Source organism: Aegilops tauschii, chromosome 2 (genome assembly GCF_002575655.3).
Source record: "Aegilops tauschii subsp. strangulata cultivar AL8/78 chromosome 2, Aet v6.0, whole genome shotgun sequence".
NCBI lineage: Eukaryota > Viridiplantae > Streptophyta > Magnoliopsida > Poales > Poaceae > Aegilops > Aegilops tauschii.
Window position 1 is genome coordinate 644,545,011 of NC_053036.3, and position 6,000 is coordinate 644,551,010.

The 6,000-nt window shown below is 37.4% G+C and overlaps 1 long non-coding RNA gene across 1 annotated transcript; it reads left to right on the forward strand.

The window, feature by feature from the left end:
• Positions 1-4,824: 4,824 nt before the first annotated feature.
• LOC120973904 (uncharacterized) lies at positions 4,825-5,382 on the forward strand. Its single transcript, XR_005769553.3, has 3 exons — positions 4,825-4,875; positions 4,946-5,036; positions 5,144-5,382. It is a non-coding gene; the product is annotated as an uncharacterized lncRNA (long non-coding RNA).
• The last annotated feature ends 618 nt before the right edge of the window (positions 5,383-6,000 follow it).

Genomic DNA, 6,000 nt, shown 5'->3' on the forward strand with positions numbered 1-6,000 from the left:
GAAATATTTTGGAAATTATTTTTTAGAAAAAACCACAAATTTTGAAAACGTGAATGTATTTCTAAAAAAGCAAAGAATTTTAAAAAAGTTAAGTATTTTCATTTTTTCAAAAATATAACAAGAAAGTGAAGAAGGAAAAAAACCAACCGAAAGAAAAAAAAACAGTAAAAAGACAACAAAAAAAAAGATAGCCAGGTAGCTTTCCGAAATCGGCAGGGAAGCTTCCAAAAGTTTCCCAAAACCAGCCGTTGCGAGCGCCCCCGTATGATTGAATGGGCTGGCCCACTGCGAGTGCGCATATGTGATCTGAGCCTTAGCGCTCGCATATGGCCGGCTTAACTGCAAGTGAACAATGTGAAAAATGTGTGTGCGATGGATCGAACCCATGACCTCCAGCTAGTGAACCATGTCGATTGCACCATAGTTCCCTAGATTTAGTGTCTAAATAGGCAGCCTAGTGGGAAAATATCTGGTGCACCGAAGTCACATTGCACACTTTAAAATGTTCAAAAATTCTGAAACAAATTGAGCACGTCCACACAACATCAATGTAGGTTGTCACAAAATTGAAGTCAAAATTCGAAACGCAAATCCGAAAACAAAATGACCAATTCAACACTGAATAACACATAACATAAGTTGGGCTTTAGATTAAACCCATTATCATATAGATGTCAAAATTTTCTTTTTGTATCTCAAGAAATGTTCAATTTTTACACGAAATTTCGTGATAACATACATTGTTGTTGTTTCAATATGTTAGATTTTTTTCTTCAGATTTAAAAAAGTAATCTATGGCATCCGATGCACTGGTATCACCACAAATACAGGTGCACGGGATACATTCCAGCAGCCCAGCATATATGAACTGAAAGATACGACAGATTTTTAAACTTTGAAAAAAATCTAAAATGATTTTATATTTCGAAATTCTGAACAATTTTTAAAAAATGTGAATATTTTTTGAAAATAGAGCAAAACAAATATTGTGAATATTTTTTTCAAAAAGCTAATATATACAAAATTTTCCGAGCATTTTATTTAATCTACACACATTTATGAAATTCCCGAATATTTTTAGTAATTATGAACAAAATGAAAAAACACAAGCATTTTTCGAATAATTGAAATTCGAAAATTTATGAATTTTCCAGTATTTCATAAAAAGAAGCAAATAATTTTTGAAAAGCTGATGTTTTTTTTGGAATTTCTGAATATTCTTTTGAAATGGCGAAACATAGTTTTAAAATTGGAATATATTTTGAAAATTTCAAACATTTTAGAATATATGAACATTTGTTGAGAAAGAAAAATAAACTTGAAAAATGAAAAAGAAAAACGAAGGAAAATAAAAATTAAAGGAAAGAAAATAATAGAAACAGAAAAAATGACATAAGTAAGAAAAAGAAATAGAAGAAAGGAGAGGCATGAAAAAAGGAGTGAAAATAAAAACTGAGAAAAAAGAAAATAAATAGATAAAGAAAAAATGGTTCAGAAACCTTATGGAAGGTATCCAAAATCGAAAAAACAGGCTGGGAAAAAGGAAAAGAAAAAGGGGGAAATAGGATTTAAAAAACCCAAATAGAACTATGCTCTACCATTAGAACAGCAACGAGACCTAGCTCAGTTGGTTACTAGCGCTAGTTTGGCGCCCCGCCTTAACCCTCATCGTGGGTTCAAATCCAACATCGAGAGAAAAAGCCAGCGAAAAAAAACAGTATATGCGGAAAACTAGCCAGGGCGAGCGCATCCGCACGATATAGATCCAACGGCAGGCGAGGTTTTCGGATCTGTTGCAAAAAACAGAACGTTGGGAAATTACAAAAAATGTTTTTTATTACTACTCTAGATTCTTTTGTTTTCTTTTGCGACAAAAAAAAACAGTAAATACCAACTTACCAAAGCCTTGGTTATCCCTGCTCGTGGCGACCAAGGGAACCTCGTCAGCTTGGCTGCCCATGGCACGAAAAGGCCCATGGAAACAGTGACACAATACATCCGTGTGTATTCTTGATCTCGTACACTCCTTTCGCATATTAATCTTAGTTGTCTTATGCCTAGATTTTCGCTCTGTTACTATCAATGCAAACATGAAATCACCCACAAGGCACGTGCATATGCAGTCCCCGGACCCTCTCTGGGGCGGTTTTCCACGCGGCGGCCATCTGTGGGCCCGCGTGGTCAATGGCATTGACCGGATGCCAGAAGGGTTTGACCAGGGGATATTCCTCTTGTCTTGTGTCATGCAGGGGCGGAGCCAGGATTTGGGCTTAGGGGGGGGGGGGGGGGGGGGGGCAAGTAAACTTGATACAGGGAAAAAAACTCAGTGGATTGATACTATATTGATGTGTCGCTAACTTTTTTTTTGCCAATAAGATCAAAATTACTAATAATTTCATCAGAAGATGATCTTTCCTAGATAATTCCCTTTTCAGTGTAGATTATCATACAGTTCGACAATTTTGACCGGGACTGATAACTTGCAACCTGGCCCCGTTAACAATATCGGTAGGTTAAGAACTCAAAACAACATGCATAAAAATTGAATTAATATTTCTGATGTTTGGCGGCGCTTTTCTTTTTATAACCGCTAAGAAGATCAAACAAAATAAATTCAAAATTAGTTAGCATCGCAAATCACCATTAAAATAACTACAATTGGATATAGAAAATTCTATGCATCTAATATGAGAGTTGAGAGAGATTAGTAGACAATACTGATGCTAACCTTAGCTAGTTGACTGGGACGCTAGAGAATTGACAGGAGTAGTTATTAAAACATCGTGGAGCCGGTGTCTGTTGATTTTATCATTTGTCAGAACACAATGGCTTGCAGGTGTTAAGATGTTAAAACAAAATTATTTGCACATGCATGCTTGTTTGTAAGTTGTAACCATAGTACCATACTGAAACGGAGCAACAACATTATGCTTAGGACATGAAACATGGACAACCCATTTTTAGTGGCAATACTTTGCGTAATCAACCAACATAGGATCACTCTGCACCAAGCAGATGGTAGTTCCGGTCTTCTAGCTGAGGAGGATACACCAAGAGAATCAACCAAGCAGAATTAAGCACCATAATTTTCTATGTACACACTTTGCTGTAAAAGATTTTGTACACGGCAATGAAAGGGTTGAATATGAATAGATTGGCAAGGCAAAAATCTTTGGTGTTAATACTGACAAATAGAGCAGCCTATCATGAAAATGAGACATCTTTACTGTCAAGTTTATAGTCATCAAGTGGTCCTACATTTCCTGATTGTTTGTGTGTTCCCGCTTGATTTATGTACCACAATAGATAATCTGGTTCTGATTTATCCGAGGATTTGTTCCAGTTCAACTCAGCATTTTACCAACATCAGATCTCTCTGTAGTCCTTTGATCACAGTTTTATTTGCTTTTATGCATCAGGTCTATCATTTAGCATTTCTCATTCATTGCCCCTTTCAACTTATAAGCATTGAATTCATGATTGCAGGATTGTCTCCAGGTGCAATAGTCGTTCAAGCACATGCAGTTTTTGGGAGTGAAGTCAAAGAATAGCTTGGTACTTCTGTGGTTGAGATTTCAACAGAGGGATGCTGGTGCAGTAACCATATCTATGGTAAGACATATGGAGTAAAATTAAGAGTTGATACCTTTTTTGTTCTACTGAAATTTTACCCGTCTAAAGAAACTTCGTATCATATACAAAGAGGAGAAACTGCATTCTTCAGTTCCAGACATTTAACAGTGATCTGAGAGGTTTTAGCGTGGACTACAAACTAATCTCAGCTATGTCTGAATGTAGTGCAAGGAATTCTGCTTCTTGCAGCTGTAGGACCATGAGATGTCGATGCTACACGATACGACACACCAAGGTCCCAGCCAAGTCAGTGATGTTGCCCCGACTCCCTGTTTCTTCAGCTTGAGGAAGCCCTGTGGCAGCCTGACTCTCTTCTGCCTATTGTCGTCCTATCTGACCTGCTACTAGGCAACTACTACTACTCACGTTTGATAGGTGAACCTTCTGATTCTCCCTTCCTGTTCTTCCCTTGTTATCCAATTGCTCTTGATAACTGAATGATTCAATCAAATTTCATTGCAAAGCAAACTGTACCAGGCTTTTGTTCTTTCTAATGCTGTGTTAGTTCACATTAAGTTGTGAAATCCAAGTCCATACATTTAAAATTCTTGTTGTTCTAATTACACAAGTATTTTCTCATATATTTTTTCATTAACTAATGTTCATCACTGAAAAAAACAGCGCGCTATAGCGCCGCTAATAGCACGCTATAGCATATAGAGAATTGGCTCGCTAAATAAATAAATCTATAATGCCTTGCTAATAGCATATTTTCAGGGGCCACGCTATTTTCTATAGCGTGCTATTTTTTTCATTGATGTTCATACAGAAAACCATCTCAGTAACTTGATATAGTAGTTAGTTTTGACATTAGACGCAACAACTTTGACATTGATAATTTCCTCATGTTTTTAGTAGGGCGATAAAATTTTCTAGCATTTCATTATGAGCTGCAAGCTCTGAAAACATATGTATCCGCTCCTGAATTATGCTCTGTGTGGTTTCTGAATCATACATGCTGACGTGCATTGGCAATCATTATTCAACCACATTCCTTTTCACTAAAATAAGAACCACATAATGCTTACGATTTAATCTGGTCATCTAGACAACTAAATGGGTTAATATTATGCTTAATATCCTTTGGCATATCTTTTGGCTTCGTGCTATTGTGTTTTAGGTTGTCTGCTAATACTTTTAAGTCTTTCTTACACTCAATTTCAGATGCTATCTTGCGTACAACTGAGCAGTCTCGGCTATACTTCAACCCAGACATCAACGAAGCAAATAGCTTGATATATGGTACATTCATGATTACCAATCCTTGCTATTTTTTTTACCTTGACTAACACAAAGGTTGCAAAATGTGTAGGTTCAGGGAGCTTCGACGCTTGCTCCGACCAAAGAAGTCTTTCAAGCTAGATTTTCTTTCCATATGATACCTAGAACTGGCATTGGCTGAGGTGTTTGTAACCAATTGTATCTTGATTAATTTTTGCTCTGTTTTTCCCTCCCCCCTTATACCATACTATATTAATGAAATTTTGACCATAGAACTGTTGTTCTACAGTTTGCGGTTAAAAAAAAGAGCCAGCAAGGAGATGGAGTTTGCGAAGCACACGTTCGACCATGACAACCCCAAGCATGTGTCCCCATACTTGATGACGAGGCTACCAGGTGAATACCACTCATGAGATGTGTGAGCTCTAGCGAAGAGGATAAGTAGAAGCATAGAACACATATTTGTCATTAGGGACACGCGAGGATGTTGTTGCAACATCCGGGCACATTTACTTAAAAATAAATAGATTTCAAAAGACATGTGTTATATTTGAGAGACGTGCGTTGCACGTGCACGCTTACTAGTATGGGCAGGGAGGAAAAGAGGCAGCGGCAGCCGCCAGCGCCCAACGCGTATCCCCTCAAATCACGAGTTAATCCCGTCGGGGACCAGGGTAATAACGCCATGGACAATAGTACTAGTTTTTTTAAGGGGTAAACCACACTTTATTCAATGTTTGGAGTATGATTTACAGGAATTACAAACGGGTCGTGGGGAGATCCCAACCACAAGTACCGACCCACATCTAAAGAAGAAGAAAACTCGAAAATCCGGGCTCAGATGCTCCCGCTCAGAAAAATTTCAAAATAAATACTAGAAAAATTCAAAAAAAAATCCAATTTGTTTTTGTGTGGTACATAATTTGATGCGTGAGGTCCACTTCAAATTTTAACTCATTTGGATATTTGAGCAGCTCTCGGCAAAAAAGACAAATCGGGTCAAAACAGTTCGTGAACAATAAACTTTTTTACAGACCCCGATTTTGTCTTTTTTGCAGAGAGCTGCTCAAATATCCAAACGAGTTGAATTTTGCAGCGAACCTCACGCATCAAAATATCTACCACACAAAAAAAATTGATTTTTTT